At 38.0% G+C, this 21,092-nt stretch overlaps 1 pseudogene; it reads right to left on the bottom strand.

Annotated features, from left to right (window-relative positions):
* Window positions 1–892: 892 nt before the first annotated feature.
* Window positions 893–20,970, bottom strand: LOC131149394 (G-type lectin S-receptor-like serine/threonine-protein kinase At4g27290; annotated as a pseudogene).
* Window positions 20,971–21,092: the final 122 nt, after the last annotated feature.

Raw genomic sequence — 21,092 nt, 5'->3', positions numbered from 1 at the left:
TGTACTTAAAACTCACAAAATGGTGGCATATGTCAGGCGGTATCGTTTTCTCGGTTATTTTCTCACTACAGTTTACGGCAGAAAATTCCAAGCACATTAAATCCTCTGTCTGCAATTTCTTTCCACGGTGCATGGTATTTCTTAATGCTATTGCTGCCTTCACTGCGGCCACCAGTGGACCATTGGGATCTGCGGTGCTTGGGAGATTTGAGGGAGAGATGCGAGGTTGCGTCGTCATGAGTATTGGGAATTTTTGAGGGTCGATTCAAGGAGAACAGGGCGTCGATTCGTGTGGTACTGGTGCTTTTAGGTAATTCACTCTTCCAAATTTCTTTTATGATCCCTCTCATCCTCTCTTCCTTTTGAATTTCGTTTTGAATTTCTACTATGTATGGCTATGGCGAGATGTAGATGTACTGTCGCATGCTTGGGTGCGTGGGTATCTTCTCACTTCTGCTGCTTGTTGAATTGGAGAAAATTAAGGAGGTTATTGACTATTACGTATTCCTATTTTTATGCGCTATAAACGCTGCTTGTCTGCTTGTAAGCATGCGTTGTTTGTCTGCTATGCTGTGTATGCCTTGCAATCCAAAAAATTAAGGCAGGGTTCTTAAGGTTGTTAAACACAAACTCTTGTTACCATCAATCCGTAACTTATAAAGCCCATCGTGCTTTCTGATCAAACCCAATTATTAAAGCTGTCAAAGCAAGGTTTGAACCAAGGTTGTGCAACAATGTTCATTTGGTTCAACAGCAAGCCATTAGCATCTTCCTGAACCGTGTTGACATTTGAAAATTTTCATAGGGTGATAATAACAATCAGTTGAAGTGAATCAATAAATGGATTGACATATAAATGCCGTGTCAACTATTCATGCTGCTAAAATATCCATTATCGTGTCTCCAACAGTGTAATAGCAATTCCATTGTTTGAATATAATTTTTTCGGTGACGTTTCCGCCTCTTCAAGTGGATTTCTACCCACAAAGAAACCTGGCTTCTTGGGTTGTGGCATTGCACTCTCATTACCCAACATTAGAACAACATATGACATATTTGGTCTATATCCTCTGGATGCTGCTGAGCACATAACAAACCAATATGAATGCATCTCAACACTTGAGATAGAGAGCATAAGTCCAAAGATGATGCATCAATTAATTCATATGGTTTGCCTTCATTCCATAATTTTCATGCCTAAAGCACATAAAACTTTTTTGTCCTTAAGTAAGACAACAACTAAAATAAAGAAAATTTAATGGATAAATTGCAATGATAGTCCTAAAACTATAGGCCCTGTTTCAAGCTTCTTCCCCAACCTCAATTTGTCTCACCATCAATCCCAAACTTCAAAAGTGGCTTCAATTCCATCCTTTTAGTCGCAATCAAAAATTTTGGATGGAATTTCAAATTATTTGCAGTGGTAATTTCCAAACTATTGTGACGTCCCAATTTTTCATACCATTTTTTTTTCTTTCAATATATAAAACATATAATCACCTATCAGCCACGTCATCACCTCTAATACCACACAAACATAACCTGACCCAAAAGGGGTACCGGGTATACAGTCATTATCATATTCACAGACCTAACAGCGGAAGTCATTATATATATATATATACCACAGCGAATACACATACTAGAGTACTAACTCATCCATAAATACATGACTAACACATCACCAAAAAGAAACACAAAATGCTCTAGGGGAATCCTCCATCCCTAGCTCAGTACACTCTCCTTGTCTACGCAAGGTATCAGCTCCCCTCTACCTCGGAGTTCTATCACGTGGTCTATCTCGGTTTCCTGAAATACTTAAATGATTGGGTGAGACACATCTCAGTAAGATGAAATAAATTATCTACTGTGTGTTGTAGTATGAGTTTCATCATAATATGACATATATTCATGTCAGTGATAATATATTTTGAGAAAATATATCATTTTCACAATCATAATCATATAGATATAAAACACAAGCTTTCATAAGCTTTTAATTTCATTCCCAAATTCATTCACACACAACCCATGTTTACCAATGGAGTTCTCGAGAATAGGGGAGAATGCATGCCCATACATGTAACTCCCCTCTGCTCTAATATCGTTTGTATCCTTGCCCAAATAATTCGGGTTCAGCTACAACTATTACTCATCAGGGCACTCAACTTACTCAGTAAACCCTCAAGCGGAGTGTTTTATTTCGCTTTAATTATATATGTTATTAACTCTCGCTATTCCATTTTCTCATTTCCATTTCCATTTCCATTCCATTTCATTCCTATTTTAATTTCCATTTCATTTCCATTTTCATATCTAGCTCATAAGTCTCCTTAGTTACATCTGCGTCTGTAACTCATGGTTGCTCTAAGGATATTTTCAACGCCATGCTTCACTCCATGGTCGAGGTAACTCTCTATACACTACGCCATGCTTCCCCCCATGGTCGAGGTTGTACGGCCTGAAGGCTGGACCTAACCGCGGTTAGCCTACCTGGTTAGATCAAAATATCATATCATATATCCGCGTCTGTAGTACGAGTGACCGGCCTGTAGCCTTGATCTGGACTCAGAGGGCACAACAACTTTACTAAACAACTAAGTCGACTGCCATGCCACACGCTCCAAGAGTCCGTGTGGTTGTACTAACACCACTAGCAACGGTACCGTGCTCAATATCACAACCCATCATTAGGGTTTCCATATCCATCCATCAGGGTTATCATTACCACATACCCGCAATCATTATAAGGTATTGACATTTCATCTATCACATTTCAATATTCATATTTCAATATACACATTTCAAAATGTCTCATTTTAATTCTCACAATTCAATATTCATATTGCATAATTTTTCATTGCAATATTTTCTATTTCTCATATTCACATTTCAATATCTATAATGCAGTATTCACATTGTAATATTCCATTTTTCATTTTCATATTCACATATCAGTATTCATAACTCATTTCATCTCATAAAACATATATGTATCTCATTTCACATTATTCACATTTCTCAATAAAACATTTCCATATCTCATATTCATCATTTCTCAGAAGATATATTTTTTAGTACATATCACTTTCATCATTTTTCACATTTCAAATCCCATATTTCAATACTCATTTCACGATCTCATAATTCTCAAGGTAAATCATTTAACAGTTCTTGCAACTATTTTTTCAATTCTTTTAATTTCGCCGGTGCCATTCTGTACGGTGCTTTCGAAATCGGCACTATCCTCAGAACCAGATCAATAACAAACTCTACTTCACGATCAGGAGGTAGTCCCGGCAACTCCTCAGGAAAAATATCGGGAAAATCCCTCACTATCGGGATATCCTCTAACCTCAAATCCCTTCCTGATATCTCATTCACATTAGCCACATATCCCTGACAATCCTCCAGCAACAATCGCCTCGCCTGAATGGCGGATAACAACTGTGGTGTGGTGCGCACACAAGACTCCACGAATCTGTACTCCTGTCCTTCTGGAGGTCTGAACACTACCTCTCTTTGATTACAGTCTATACTGGCATAGTGAGCAGCTAGCCAGTCCATCCCCAGTATCACCTCAAACCCATGCATATCCAAGACCACCAGATTAGCTAATAAAGACCTCACATGAATGCACACTGGACAGTTCTTGAGTACTTTCTCACATATCCTCACAGCCCCTATCGGCGTAGCCACTGACAACTGACACCCAACTGCTGTGTTTCTAACCCACAAAATTTAACAAACTCTTAGGCGATAAAAGAATGAGTCATCCCTAAATCAAACAAAATAGTAGTTGTAAATGACAGAGTTAAAATTGTATCTGTCGCAACATCTCCTGCCGCCTCAGCATCCCTCGGTGTCAGCGTGTAAACCCGTGCCGGGGCGATATTCCTCTGTTGTCCATCTCGAGGTGCCTGACGACCTCTTTGAATGGTCTAGGAACAGGTGCAATAACTAGCGGTGCTCGGCAGTCTCTTGCCATATGCCTAGGCTGATGACACTAATAATATATCACCTCCTTGACTTGGCACTCTCCCGAGTGTCTCTTGTAACATATGGGACGAGAAGGGGGCTTCTGTCTACTTTGTACTACCCAATCTCCCACTACCTGTCTCCGTCCTTCTCTGCTATCTTGCCTCCTCTAAGGCCCTCAACTGGACCCTCCTGAAAATCTGAAGGCATTGACCTCTTCCCCTGACTCTGTGCTGCAGCGTCCCTCTGAAGGTCACTCTCAATCATTGCAGCTCTATCCACTACCTCTGCAAATGTCTGGGCTCAAAAGCCTATAACCTGCTCGAACAGACTCTGTCTTAAGCTCTACTCGAACTTCCTCGCTTTCCTTTCCTCATCCGATACCAAATACAGAGCAAACCGAGACAGTTCAATGAATCTAGCTGCATACTGCTGTACTGTCATCGGTCCCTACGTCAAGTGCAGAAACTCCGCTGCCTTCGCACTCCTAATGGTAGCGGGGAAGTATCTCTCGAAAAAGATCTCCCTGAAGCGGCTCCACGTCACCGCTACAGGGTCAGGTCTTTGCTCCTCCAATAGTCTCGTTGATCTCCATCAGCGCTTTGCCTCCCTTGTCAGCTTAAACGTCGCAAACAGTACTTTTTGCTCATCTGTACACGGAAAAACTGCCAACATGTCCTCCATATCCTGGACCTAATTCTCAATCACAAATGGGTTAGCTTCTCCAGAGAACGACGGGGGTCTCATACGCGTGAACTGCTCAATCGTGTAGCTTCGCTCCCCTGAACCTCTAGCCATCTTTGCCATCACTTGCTGAGTGACACTACATAGTACAACATCAGGATCTCCGGCTTCCATATTGGAAAGCCTTGCATCATCACCCTCAACATGTGCACTACTACTCCCTATATCCATCCTGCAAATGATATAAAATGGTTTTAGAACTCTTTCATCATAACTCACTAACACACCCAACATACTAAGATATTCTGCTATACCATTTCTCTTAACATACTCAATCCTTATTTAAGATTCAATCCTACCACTTAGAAACAAGAATCGGCGATAGTATCCATGGTTTTCCAGAAGTCGTCACCCTAGGAAAATCACAGAAACAACCATGGAATTCCTGCCTCCAGGTCACAAGATGGAACCCTAAATTCTGATCTCATCCTCTAACGACAACTAACTTATATCTCGTCAATATCCATTCCTATACTTTGGTATTGTATTCCGCTGTTTACTAAAGTCTACAAAACCTAGCAACTTAGATTCTGATACCAAACTGCGACGCCCTGATTTTTCATACCATTTTTTTTTTCCTTTCAATATATAAAACATATAATCACCTATCGGTTGCGTCATCACCTCTGATATCACACAAACATAACCCGACCCGAAAAAGGTACTGGGTATATAGTCATTATCATATTCACAGACCTAACAGCGGACGTCATTATATATATACATATCACAGCGAATACACATACCAGAGTACTAACTCATCCATAAATACATGATTAACACATCGCCAAAAAGAAACACAAAATGCTCTAGGGGAGTCCTCCATCCCTAGCTCAGAACACTCACCCTGTCTACGCAAGGTATCAGCTTCCCTCTACCTAAGAGCTTTATCACCTAGTCTATTTCGGTTTCTTGAAATATTTAAATGATTGGGTGAGACACATCTCAATAAGACGGAATAAATTATCTATAGGGCGTGGCAGTATGAGTTTCATCATAATATGACATGTATTCATGTCAGTGATAATATATTTTTGAGAAAATATATCATTTCCACAATCATAATCATATAGATATAAAACACAAACTTTCATAAGCTTTTAATTTCATTCGCAAATTCATTCACACGCAACCCATGTTTACCAGCGGAGTTCCCGAAAATAGGGGGAGAATACACGTATATACATGTAACTCTTCTCTGCTCTGATATCGTTTGTATCCTTGCCCAAATAACTCGGGTTCGGTTACAACTGATACTCATCAGGGCACTCACCTTATTCAGCAAGCCCTCAGGCAGAGTGTTTTACTTCGCTTTAATTATTTATGTTATTAACTCACACTATTCCATTTTCTCATTTCCATTTCCATTTCCATTTCCCTTCCATTTCATTTCCATTTTTATTTCCATTTCATTTCCATTTTCATATCTAGCTCATGAGTTTCCTTAGTTACATCTGCGTCTGTAACTCATGACTGCCCTGAGGATATTTTCAATGCCATGCTTCACCCCATGGTCGAGGTAACTCTCCATACACTACGGTATGCTTCCTCCCATGGTCGAAGTTGTGCGGCCCGAAGGCTGGACCTAACCGCGGCTGACCTACCCGGTTAGATCAAAATATCATATCATATATCTTCGTCTGTAGTACGACTGGCCGGCCTATAGCCTTAATCCAAACTAGGGGGCACAACAACTCTACTAAACAGCTCAGTCGACTGCCATGTCACACGCTCCAAGAGTCTGTATGGTTGTACTAACACCACTAGCAACAGTATCGTACTCAATATCACAACCCATTATTAGGGTTTCCATATCCATCCATTAGGGTTATCATTACCACATACCCGCAATCATTATGCAGTATTGACATTTCATCTATCACATTTCAATATTCATATTTCAATATATACATTTCAGAATGTCACATTTCAATTCTCACAATTCAATATTCATATTGCAGAATTTTACATTGCAACATTTCCCATTTCTCATATTCACATTTCAATATCTATAATGCAGTATTCACATTGTAATATTCCATTTTTCATTTTCATATTCACATATCAGTATTCACAACTAATTTCATATCATAATAACATATACGTATCTCATTTCACATTATTCACATTTCTCAATAAAATATTTCCATATCTCATATTCATCATTTCTCAGAAGATATATTTTTCAGTACATATCACTTTCATTATTTTCCACATTTCCCATACTTCAATACTCATTTAACCCAATTTCAAACATATTTCAGTATAAATCATATGCCACACAAATTTTCATCTGATATTCATATCATAATAAATTTCAAGTAAAATATCATATTTCCTTTTCCTCATATTTCTCAACCAATAATTTTCGTAAAAGACTGCTATAATTTTTTCCCCTTACCTGGCTTACTGAGAGATCCACTAACACCCTAAATTATACGCTCCACGACGTTCGTAGCTCAAAAGCCTGAAATTCATTTTTTCCCAAATTATTCAACGCAACCTCCACAACATTAACATTTAATATTCCCTAAACTCTACATATTCCAAATTAATTTTAAAACTCTTAAAATACCCCACTTACCTTGGTTTTGGGATGGAGGCTCGGAATGCCAAACTTAGAATTTGCTTTGCCTAAGTTGCAAAGAAACTTCCTAGGAACCTCGTGCTGGTTCCTGATCGTTGATTTGAACTACGAGTGGAGCGAAATCGTAGAGAGAAGGGAGGGAGAGCCATGGGTTTGGGAGAGAGAGAGAGAGAGAGAGAGAGAGAGAGAGAGAGAGAGAGAGAGAGAGAGTAATTTCTGTTTAATGAAAAATGAGGCTTGCAAGATCTTCTTATCTTGTTCACTGCTCTTTGACTCTCAGAAAACCGTTGCTTGTTTTCTATTAGCCGGCTCAATTTTTACCATTTACCTATTACCGGTCCGCGGTAAAATTCCATAACCGTTGACGGTTTTCTATCCACTCCCGAAAACCATTGCCTGTTTTCTCCTCTCCCAGCCAAAACCTCTTTATCCCATTTTCTTTTATTATTTTATTTTCTGGGTCTCTACAACTATTGATTGAGTTCCACTATCTTCCCAAATTTTGGTATTATATGAAGCTTAGCCAAAATTTTGGGGATAAGTATGAAGCTTGGTCAATAGTTTGACGACAAGTATAAAACTTAGTCAATAATTTGGGGATTACTAATGCAATGTAGTTGGATGGTTGGGTACTTGGACCAAATGGCTGCAACTAATGGTGAGGTGATTTAAAATTGCAATCATTTTGAAAGTTTGGGATCAATGTGAGGAAAATTGAAGTTTGGGAACTAGTATGAAATAGTGGTTGTAGTTTGGAACTATTGGTGCAGTTTACCCAAAATTTAGATCATGGTACGCACGTGTCCAATTAGGTTAAGGCTGTGGTCAGGGTGATTAAAACCTCAATTTCTTTTCCTGCTTAACAATATCCACTAGCAGAACACCAAAGCTAAAGACATTAGACTTTATTGAGTATAGCCCATCATCAGCAAATTCTGGAGCCATATAACTACTGCAATGCATCATTTCAGAATGAGCACACTTGCAAGATATTAAAGCGAAATATAGATTATAGATAATAATACTTACTATATTCCGATCACTTTCTTTGTCTTCGCTTCCTTTTGATCACTTTCAAATATTTTAGCCAAGCCGAAGTCTGAAATTCTTGGGTTCATTTCATCATCAAGCAACACATTACTGGCCTTGAGACCTTTATGGATAATCCTCAATCTAAAATCTTGATGAAGATAGAGAAGCCCGCAAGCAATTCCGTAGATAATGTTAAAACGCCTAGACTGATCTAAGAGTTTACTTCTTGTTTGATCTGCAATTTCCATATTCAAGTTATACCAATCCTATATGGGACGATTTAAGTGTGTGCAAACTCATGGACTAATGAAAGAGTCAAAATAAAGGAGTCAAACTGAAAATAAAGATTCCAAGCTTCAGTTGGGCATGTATTCATAAATTAACATCATTTTCCTATCCTTGATTGCAACAACCCAAAAGATTTACATGATTTTGGTGCTGGAGTTTTGCAATCAATATAACCTCATTTTTGAACTCACTCAACCCTTGCCCAGAGCTCATTGAAAGCATCTGCACAGCAATTTCTTGTCCATTTAGTAATATACCCTGAATAGTGGCATTCATTACAAAATGTGATATTTTATAATAGATGAGCTTATTTAAATTATTCATTTTCATAAGTACCTTGTACACTGATCCGAAACCACCTTCTCGGAGCTTCTTGTTAGATGAAAAGCTGTTAGTGGCATTGACTATTGTAGCTAGTTTGAACAATGGTAGCTCTAGATCTTCCTTTTGTACTTCAACATGGTGATCTTTATTCTTGTCTGCACACATTTTTGGATGGTAGTAAATAGGATTGACATTAGTTACTAAAACAGTGCAAGGGGAAATAGAAAAAAAATGGAATCTGCATAGTTATATTGAGATAAACAATAGTTTAGGTGAGCTTAAGGGTTGGTTCTTTGTTTTCTTTTCAGTAATTTGAGTTGACATAGAATGTTTGTACAACACAATGTAATTCATGCATTCCATTTTTCCCTGAGAAAATTCAGATTAAATTCATGACATTTTTTAGACAATTTAATTCCATAACCAATGCAAAAATAAAAAAAAAAAACATTAGCAATTCCTAATGTATAAAATTAAATATAAAAATAATGTGATGGATGTAAGTAAATAGATAGAATCAAAAAAACAAAAAAAAAATCTTTGTGATGAAATGGAAAAAATTGAAAGTAAGCTAGTTAAATATTCAATGGCTTCCTGGCTGAGTCAGCCCCCTGTCATATTGTACATTGGTAGTGAAAATGCAACTAATTTAAGTAAATAAACCTTGTAAATACTGCCTTACTGGTTTATCCCAGTAAAAATATTTGCGTTCGAAGTCTTAATTATTCTTGGTACCTTTCAACCTATTATTTTGCATTTTGTAACTGAAAGTTGCTGAGAGACTAAGAGTTGGGTATTAAGGGTGCATTTGTTTCAAGAAGGCCACTCTTAGCCCAAGCTTGGTGGGATCATAGTAAAGAACTTGGCTGGCTAAGGCGGCTCCTTGGCCTATGCACATGGGCAGGAGTAGGTCAATTTCCCACCTCACCAAAACTAAAATAAAAATCAACATAGCCAGATTAGACTGATGCAAATAAAGGCATAAAATTCAAAAAAAAAAAAAAGAATACAAAAAGAAGTTTGACTCATGTCCTTATCTTGATTCTTGTCATTTATAGACGGCAGACTGAGCACGAGATAAGTTAAACCTATGAGTCAGTCCAAACACAGCCTTAACCATCCAATTTATATGCTGTCAAACCTAAGTTTGAAGTGAGGTTCTAGAGATTTGAAAAAAGGACTTAATAATGCCCCTTACTAAATTCATGTCCACTCTTTGTCAGCACACACAAGAGTGGCCTGTGTTAGCTTAAAGACTGGATAAGAGTATATTTTTTAATCTATTTAGTTATTAGTTCAAGATACAAAATTTCTTTGACAAAAAACTTTTGTTTTTGTCAATATATCGTTGAAATTTTCATTTTGCAAAGAATTTCATTAAAATTTAATATCTGGTTGCAACAACTATAATCATTCTATTGGGAAATATGAAATACTGAAACTATAAGAGCTTGAGAATGGAAGCAGTTTGAAAACGTTTTCCTTTTAAGCTTCTCCTGCTTTTGCAGATGTAATAGCTGATTATAAGCATCCCAGAAACTATGATAGTGGCTGCCACAGTTACTGCAGCTGCCTTTATCTTAGACCAGAGTTTTGTTCCTTTATTTATAAAATTCAAATTTAGAAAGCAAAGTATGATCGAGATACACTTATAACTGAATAAATAATGACATCATTATTCTAAAATTAGAAGATAGGTTTATTGCAAAATACAGTGGAGACTGAAAAGAAAATGAAAGCAGCCCATACCTAATTCTGAAGCAGGCATTCGAATATAGAGGTCCTGTCCACTGGCTGGAAGCTGTCAAATATCAATAAAATTTCTGAACCATGTGACAAAGCCACTACCTCCTCTAGTGTCAGAGTTTGAATATGCCATACAAGAACAGTTGGCGAAGCATTTGACCCTGCATTCCTTGAGATTCATACTTGTGTTTAACTAAGTATATGTAGTATCCGGCAATTTCAAACCTTCAAATTTAGTGAACCCATCTTTATGGCAGTTCAATGGTTTACTTCACAGTTCGCACACACCCTTGTGACCAGTCCATTGAGTTCCATTTTTTGGGTGACTTAGGGCTGAAACTCTTCAAACATTCACAAACTGTTGACTCACTAATCACACAAATTGCATGGGCACCACATAGTCCATAGTTATCACAGTGGTTTCTAGGATCTGATAGGTACTCTTTTTAAGTTTGATCCACTTCAATCCATGTGTACCGCTGAAGCAACTGGTTAGGTTCAAACCACCCTTGACATTACAGATTTATTTTTAAGCTGGAAGTCGTAGAACACCGCCTTCTGACTGTACTTGAACTAAACTGATAAAGTGGGTTTGGCCGCAATTCAGGGCTCCACTGTATCGAAGGCCATTCCATGGCCCACTCTGGTAGTACTTGGTGTCACCATTCCACGTACAGGGCTTGGGAAAATTATGAAGTTCTATATTTTAAGTAAGGTCCTGAGAGATGGATCATCCAAGTTCTTCAATGATGACAAACGCCTGTTGAGGCCTGTCCTCAAGTCCCACCCAACTTTCATCCCTGGTAACACAGTGTCTGATGGGTAATCGAAGCTTTGCCACAAATAACTTTCTGGGTTACTGTATTTCTCATATTGTAGGAATAAGATTTCCTGAATCCAAAAGCTGTGCTGCTACTGGATTCTGATGATCAGCTCTTTTGGACAAGCTTGGTGACCAAACAACAGTCTGACTTGTCTGACTGAGAAGGACGAGGCTGCCTGTGCTGTTAATCATCAACACGCCTGACAAGTCAGTAATTGGGTTGTTTCTGTTTGCAACCCAAACAACTGTTCTAGTTGGGATGTTCTTGTACCAGCTTCCCAAGTATCGTTTCCTGGAATTTCCTGGACTAAAGAAACCCAGTTCAAAACTTCCTTCTTTGGAGACTAAGGTCTTTACCTCCCTCAAATATTGGGATGGATTAATGATGTCAGCCACATTGGTGGCTTTGGAGAGGACATCGAGTAACTCAATCCATACAAACAGAAAATAAAGGATGCCCATTGATTTATTATAGCTGTACTCTCTTGTGGGCTGTGGCTCATAATTCTCTTGTCAAATTCCTTCTTTGAAGGCAGATGGCAGTATGGCACATTTAGAGGTGACAAATATTAGGTAGCATGTTTCCTCCTCTACAGGTTGTCCTCCCCCACGAGGACAAGTCTGACTTCCGCCAGGCAATGGCAACGGTCTCATTTAGTGTCAGTGGTCAGGAGCAAAGATTTCCTGCACCGGTTCATCAGAGCCTGATTTATAACATGTGATTAAGATTCTAATTACGTACAAAAAATGGATTTTGATACCTTCATTTTGGTCTACCTTTGAAAAAGTTGATGTGGGGAAGTTGAAGGAAGAAAAGGGGTGAGCCTATGAAGAAAATTTTATCTAGACTGTCTTTAACTGCAGACAAATCTTATTCCTTGTAATTGATTTAAACTAATTGGCCAAGCTGTTGATTGGTCCATTTACTTTTGGAAACTTGGTTCAAGCAGTGAATCTTTACTGTGATTTTCATTTGCATTTTGCAGTATATATATATATATTTTAATGTTGTGCCTGACAAATGGTCAACTTAGAATATCTGATATAGGAATCAGTCCCCATAAACCAAGAAATGTCTAAATCATAATTTGAAAAGGGGAAATGAGTACTATTTTTTTTATTTCATTTTCTGTTTTTCCTTTGTTTTTGACCCTTGGCTCCATGCTATTACCTGCCATTGGCACGAATGAACCACAATAAACTGAAGTGTTAGCACAGTGGTGGTGTCCTGGAATTGGTCATAGCCATTACTGTGGTGTTTGGTTTGTACTAAAAAAATATTTTCATGGAATAATTTTCCTGTATTCTCATTTCTAAGAATGAGATGTTGGTCTCATAAACATATATTTTTTTGATCCCTGCTATAAAATTCCAGAATTTTGACAGGCGATCCAGAAAGTATGTTTGTATCCATAACAAACATCATAGAAAGATTAAATATACTTTCAGCCTGAGAAATTATTAAGAAATAAGAATGTGTTCCAAATTAAAATTATGTCTTAAAAATTTCAATCATCATAAATAAAAATTTTTGGCACATAATAATCTAATTAACCAAATTCAATGTGAGTAGTCAAGGCAACAAAGCCAAAGGGGGAAAAAGAAGCAACACCAAAACAAAACCAAAGCTGCAGCCTGCACATGGGGACAATAGAAGCAGCTAGTGGACTTGTAGCGCTTTCCAATTCAAAGATGTACAGCTTAATAAATCAAAAGTATAAAAATAATGTGATTATGTCTTTATCCAAAATTATGAACAAGTAATAGTAATAATGTGATAGAATATTTAATTTTTAAATAAAAATTTGGCTTTCTGTCACATTGTTAAATTTTATAAGATCCTTTACAATATTAGGTACATGTAGTTTATATTAAAATATGGTATGATAATGTTTATCTCTAAAATTATTATTTGTCAGTATTCAATGCCCCACCGATCAAAATTCTTGACTAAATACTAGCTGTTAGGGAATTTAAAAAAAATAAAACTCATGAGCGGCTCCATTGATTAGGATAAAAGAAGCTCATTGGCAGAAAGCAGAAGAAGCAGAAGCACCAACGGATACTGACGGTCAACATTCCTCTCTCTTGGAATGTGTGTGTGTTTCTACAGGCTAAGAGAAGTTAGGCTTGTGTAAGGTCTTTATAACTTACATTTCTAAAGCAATACCTGGACGGATTCTGTTAAGAACTTTATTCCCATTTTTAATAAGCTATCAGCTATGATGAAAGCTTCAATCACATATATGTTTCAAAAGGACAGTAATCACATATTAGGAATCTTATAGTTTGTGCAGAAACATTAGTGTTTATGAAATTCAGTGAGCAGAACATGTTTCAGGGTGTATTCAGTTCGCAGGTTCGGCTAAGCTAAGGGTCCTTAGCCCATGTTTGGTGTAATATACAAGAAGAATAGAACTAACCGGGAAGGGGGTGCCTTGGCCCATTTGTTTGGGATAGGGTCATGGTTTTAAATTGTGGTGGTGGGTAGCATAACCTAACGGTAACGGGTGTAATGGGAAGCGGGAGTAGCGGATGTTACATAACGGGAAGTGGGTGTAACGGCCGTGAATTTTTTTGAAGCACGCACAACCTTGTGCATATTAGTGTACTTGCATGTTTTAAGCTTTTAGCCATTCTTAGAAAGAGTTTTAGTGTATTGTGGATCCTTTAGTTCGAGTAATTAAGTTATTTGGTAAGGGCAACAAGTTTACATTTGTTTTAAACCACCATTGATAGAAAATTATGTGTGTGTGTGTGTGTATGTGCGTGCGCGCGCGCGCGCGTATTTATACTTCTCATTGTTCTTATCTGTGATAAATTCTTATGTGTGCTAATCTATTAGACACATAAGACATATGAATAATATATATATAAAATTGTCAAAAAAGAAAGAAGGTTGAAGTTGAAAAGTAAAGAACATAAATATCACATTACTAATATAATAAAAAAAATATATTTTCCTAACAAGTTAGTATTTTGAAATTGTTAATTAATGCATCTATTGTGAGTATTTAAAGAAATAGTAAATTTTGTATCATTGTCATCCTCATCATAGTCTTTTCCTCCTCTTGCCACTTGGTATATTGAGAATGATATATGAAAGAGAGAGAAAAAGTGAGAAGAAAAGTTAAAAAATAAAATATTTTTTTTGGTGTAACAGTGCTGTAGCGGTTACGTAATGGCCGTAGCGGTCTTTACATAATGGTCGTGGTCCGTAACGGCCGCTAAGGCCGTGATTTTTTCTTCCCACCAATTTTGCAGTGTGTAACTGTATCGGTGACCCAAAAAACGGCTACGTAACGACGTTATGTAACGGTCGCGGCCTTTATTTAAAACCATGGATAGGGTTGGCCATTTCTTCCCCACGCGGTAGCCCCAGTTAAGGCTGGGGCTAACGCAGAAAAGAATGAAGATAGCCTTGGTGCTGGAGACTCCTCGCCAATTCTCTAAGAAAAAGACAACACCCCCTTGAGCATTCCTAACTACTTTTTAACTTGGTAACTAATGAATTTGGGGGCTTTTCCGGTTGCCACCGTCTATGGTGGTGACAAGGAGCTCTTTGATGGGCACGTTGACTTTTGCGAAGTCCATGTGACCAAGGGCACGGTCGAAGCAGAGGTGGAAGATGATGAGCAAGGCAACTAACTTGCCAATGGCAAATTCTTGCCGGCAGCCTTGTTGGCGAGGGTCTTCTGCCCCTTGAGATGGTCTCATTGGAGATTGAAATAATGACGGCGTACACATCTATCTTAGGGAAGGGGTTCACATCTTGTAGATCTTTTGCAGATATCTTTTTGATTTCTAAGGTCATGTACACCTAGGGCATGGAGAGAGAGAGTGGATTGGAAGTGAATTAAAGTGGAGTTACCTAATTCAAGGGTATTTTGGTCTTTTTGATATTTTAACCCGGTGTTGCAATTCAAACATCAGGATAATATTTATATCTGGTTAAGTCCTATAAAAACTTTAGCTATCAAAACAAATGCACCCTAAGAGTTTTACTCCTTTCAACACTGTTAGGCAAAATTTTGGAGGAATTCTTTTGCTTGCCTATTTTAAGCCGTGATTCATTCTGAGTAAAGCATCAAACTTGGGCTCTGTTATCCTTTTCCCTTTGGTCTCCTCATCTCCTCATGTCAATCCTCATTTTTTTTTTCTATTTATTTTTTCTTTTGTTTGCATCCAATTATTTAGGGTTTTAGCTTCCATTTTTCCAGAAATAAAAAAGCCAAAATTTAAATTTCCTTTAGGATAGCATTTTGATTGTATTTATTCCCTTTATATCTAAGAATTAAATTTTGTAAAAACATTTTGTTTTCTCCATCCATTTTCCATTTTTAAAATGTAAAATTTTTCTAAATTTACTCTTATGCTAGCTCCATTTTCATCAAGAAATTTTCGTAACAGTTAAATTGACCTTCTCAGCAATAATTCCAATTCTTTGGTTAAACATTTTCCGAAATACCCATAATTGATTCCTTGGTGATAATTTCATTTGTTGCATTCATAAATACTAGTCAAATTTTTTTTCTACCACTAAAGCCATTGTTCATCTTCAACCCAGGCAGAATGCATCAATGTCTGTAAGGACACTCACTGGATCCTCGTCATTGTAAACTTTGTGAACCAAGAAGGGCAGAGTTCCTAAGGTTGTTAAAATATGACTTTCTTGTTGCAATCAATCAACAATTGAAGCCCACTGCTGCGCGTTTCGATGAAACGGCTCACACCCAGTGAGGGCAAGGTTGGAATCAAAGGTTGTGCAACAATAGTCATTAGCTTTAATGTCAGGTTGGTAGCATCTATATATTATATGGCAAAACCACAATGATGTTTGAAAATTTCCTTGTTAGGAATGGATGATAATTATAATTAATTAAGCAAATCTTGAAATTGATCAGCATATGAATGATAATACATTGACATGCAATGATGTTGTGAAACCTTTTTTATGTAGCTAGGGCATAATACTCAGGTTGTGAAATGATCCCTTATCGCCCCTCTAGTTGAGTGATAGTAATTTCATTGCTTGAAGATTTTCTTTGTGAAGTATCTGCTTCTTCAATTGGATTTCTGCCTATGAAAAACCTGGCTGCTTGGGTTGAGACATTGTGCTCTCACTAGTCAACATTAGAATCACTGATGACATGTTTGGCCTATCCTCTGAATACTGTTGAACGCATAGTAGACCAATATGGATGCATCGCAACACCTCTGATTGAGAGCATGGTTCCAAATATATTGCATCCATTAATTCAAATGGCTTGCCTTCATTCCATAATTTCCATGCCTATAGGACATAAAAACCACCCTTGTCATTAAGTCGTACAAAAAATTAAAAAAAGAAAATTTAGATCTTCATACTCACATGTCCAACTAGGTTAAGGCTGTGGCTTGGATGATTGAAACCTCTATTTCTCTTCCCACTCACAATCTCCAATACCAGAACACCAAAGCTAAACACATCAGACTTTATAGAGTATAGCCCATCAACAGCATATTCTGGAGACATGTAACCACTGTTCCACATCATTGGAGAACAAGCAGTTACAATAGATGGAAGCAAAATATAGATATATAGTTAATAATACTTACCATGTTCCAACAACTCTCCTTGTCCTTGCTTCATTTTGATCACTTTCAAAAAATTTAGCCAAGCCAAAGTCTGAAATTTTTGGGTTCATCTCATTATCAAGTAACACATTACTCGCCTTGAGATCTCTATGGATTATCCTCAACCTAGAATCTTGATGAAGATAGAGAAGCCCCCGGGCAATTCCACATATGATATTAAAGCGTCTGGACCAATCTAATAGTTTACTTCTTGTCTGATCTGCAAGCTTCTTATTAAAGTTAAACCAATGACCCAATTGGTGTGGTCAAGCAAAATATCTATGATTGAAAGCCTGGGAAACAATAATAACATATGATCTGGTTACATTAGTAGGTTAGGAGTGTCATACCAAAAATAAAGGAGTCCAAGCTGTTGTTGGGCATGTATTCGTAAACCAACATCCTTTCCTCTCCTTGAATGCTACAACCAAAAAGCCGTACAAGATTTCGGTGTTGAAGTTTTGCAATTAACATAACTTCATTTTTGAACTCACCCAACCCCTGCCCAGAGCTGACTGAAAGCCTCTTCACTGCAATTTCTTGTCCATTTAATAGCGTACCCTGAATATTACCATTCATTACAAATGATATTCCATATCAAATGAGCCTATTTAGATTCTTCAGGGTCATTAGTACCTTGTACACCGGTCCAAAACCTCCTTCTCCAAGCTTACTGCTAAATGAAAAATTGTTGGTGGCATTGACTATTATAGTCTGTTCGAACAATGGTAGCTCAAGGTCTTCTCCTTGTACTTCACCAGTGTGATCTTTAGCACTGTTGTTGCCTGCATGTTTTTGAATTTATTAAACAAATATGACATCAGTTACTGAACACTAGTTCAGCTAATTTAAGGGTAAAATGTCGGCTTTGTTTTGATATTTCTAATAAACATAGAATGTACGTACTATCCTTTTTTCTGTCCATTGTCTCGTATCTCTCACCTTCCCCACCCCCCCTCCCAAAGTTGAAACCCGTGACCTCTAACATAGCCATCCCACGAGACACCTACCATTCTATTATAAATTTATGCATTCTTTTTGTCCCCAACAGTTCAAATAATTAAATTCATCCAATTTGGCCAATATATTTCCTAGTTAATGCGAAAATCAAAAGCATTAGCAATTCCTAATGCATTTAAATGTAAATATAAAAGTAATGTGACAATGTAAGTAAATAAAATTTACAATTTTTAGAAAGAAATTATAAAAAGAAGATTTCAAACTAAGCTAGCCAAACAGCCCAAGGACTTGTCAATTGAGTCAAAGCCATCATACTGTGCTATGGTACCTAGAATGGCCCTAATCTAAATAAATCAACCTTGCAAAACAGTGCCTCACTGGTTTCTCCATGTGAAAATACTTGAGTTCAAATTAAGGTCCTTAAAGTATTCCCTGTAGCCTAGAACTTAACATGTTTGTTCGTTGTAGTCAAAAGAAGTCGCTGAATATTGATGTTCTGGGTACTAATTTATGCTTTTATGGGTCTCCAAACCTAAGTAGGTCACCAGAAATTTGAAAATGGGCTCCATATGACTTCTTGCCATTTGAAACTTTATATTTTCCAATAATTATAGACTTTTTTATCTTGCAATGAATTACATTGTAATTTAATGGTGGCAATGATCATAATTGTCCCATCGGGAAAGCTGAACTGAAATTTTACCTTTTAAGCGTCTCTTGCTTTTGCAGATGTAATGGGTGAGTATAAGCAACATAGAAACCACGGGGATGGCAGCCACACTTATCACTGCTACCTTTATCTTAGACCAGCTGTTTCCCCCTTAATTGTCCAAAAAAAAAAAAAAGAAGTTATTTCAAGGTTTCAACCTTTCAAGACAGGAATATATATTTATTGGAAAAGACTGGAGCAAATGAGTTTACTTTAAATGCAGCGTACGTCAGCTAAGAAAACAAAAGCCCAGTGCCGTACCTAATTCTGAAGCAAGCATTCGAATGTAGAGGTCCTGTCCACTGGATGGAAAATATCGAATATCAATAAGATCGCCAAACCACATGACACAACCACTACCTGTTCCTCTAAGGTCTGAGTTTTTATAAGCCATACAAGAACAGTTGGCCAAGCATCTGTCCCTGCATTCCTTGAGGTTCATGCTCGTGTTCACCCAAGTATGTGTAGTCTCCGGCAATTTCAACCTTTCAAATTTGGCAAACCCGTCACTATGGCAGCTCAATGGCTTATTTCTGACACACCCAAGAGACCAGTCCATTACACTCCATCTTTCCAGTGACTTGGGTGTGAAACCATTCAGACATTGGCAAACTGGTGATTCACTAATCACACAAATTCCATGGGGACCACATAGGCCATAATCATCACAGTGGTCTCTAGGAGCTGTTAGGTAAACTCGCCAAGTCTGATCTACCTCAATCCATGTGTAACGCTCAAGTGAATAGCTGGTTTGGTTCAAAACTAACCTGGAGATTACAGATTTGTTTTTAAGCTGGTAAGTGTAGTATATCTCATCTTGATCATGGATGATGAATGCAAACTGATAAATTGGATTTGGCCGTAATTCAGGAGCACCGCTGAAACGAAGGCCATTCCATGGCCCAGTCCGATAGTACTTGGTTTGGCCTCTCCACATAGAGGGCTCGGGATAATTATGAAGTTCTATGTTGTATGTTAGCTCCCCGATTGAGGGATCATCTGAGTTCCTCCAAGATGTTAAACGCCTGCTGAAACCAGTCCTCAAGTCCCGCCCAACTTTCATCCCTGGTAACAATGTATCTGATGGATGATCAAAACTTTGCCATAAATAACTTTCTGGACCACTGTTTTTCTCATATCTGAGGACTAGATTTCCTGAATCCAAGAGCTGTGCTACAACTGGATTCTGATACTCAGCTGCTTTGGATGAGCTTGATGACCAAACGACAGTCTCGTTCGTCTGACAGAGGAGGGCTAGGCTGCCTGTGCTGTTGATCATCAACACACCTGACAAGTCAGCAATTGGATTGTCTCTGTTTGCAACCCAAACAACTGTTCTAGTCGGGATGTTTTTGTACCAGACTCCCACGTATCGATTCCTGGAATTTCCCGGACTAAAGAAACCCAGTTCAAAACTTCCTTCATTGGAGACTAAGGTCTTGCCATCACTCAAAGGTTGGGACAGATAGATGGTATCACCAGCATTGGTGGCTTTGAAGAGGACATTTAGTAACTCAATCCAGACAAACAGAAAATAAAGGATGCCCATCGATTTTTTGTAGCTGTACTTCGCTGTGGGCTGTGGCTCTTAATTTCCTCGCCAGGTACTCTTTTTAAAGACAGAGATGGCACATTTTGGCGCAACAGTGACCAGGAAGAATGTTTCCTTCTTTGCACGTCTTCCACTGAAGACAAGTTGGGACCCATCACAAAGCAGTGTCCACAGTCTCAGCTAGTTACAGTGGCCAAGTGCAAAGATTTCCTGCTTTGGTTCATCAAAGTCTGGTTCTCAAATTATTAAAAACTGGTAGCTAGGAGCCTAGGACTACTACATGCAGTGAATGGATTTTGGTGCCTTATTTTGGTCTACTTTTGAAAAATTGAATCGATTTTGGTGCCTTCTTTTGGGTCTACTTTTGAAAAATTGAACATGGAGAAGTTGAAGGAGGAAATACGATGAATTGAAAGTGGGGCTCTTTTGAATTTTTTTTTTTTTTCTGTCCGTACTTGTAGGCAAATCTTATCCTTGTCGCTCATCTAAACAAATTGGTCAAGCCGTTGGTTGGCTTGTTTACTTTTTAAGGCTTGGTGTCACGGACCCCCAAAATGGGACTCAAGTAAGGGTCGTGCGGCACTTGTTGAGAGATTTCTCCCGACGACTCAGTCAAATCTCACACGTTCAAGCCTGCAAATACGAGCACCAGGTGAGTCTCAATACTCAAGAGAAATAAGAAACAATATGATATCCCACGAGCAATATATTCACATACACAGAATAAGGCTAC

Source organism: Malania oleifera, chromosome 1 (assembly GCF_029873635.1).
Source record: "Malania oleifera isolate guangnan ecotype guangnan chromosome 1, ASM2987363v1, whole genome shotgun sequence".
Lineage (NCBI taxonomy): Eukaryota > Viridiplantae > Streptophyta > Magnoliopsida > Santalales > Ximeniaceae > Malania > Malania oleifera.
The sequence above is the reverse complement of the archived record's forward strand: the minus strand, read 5'-3'. Positions and strand labels throughout refer to the sequence as shown.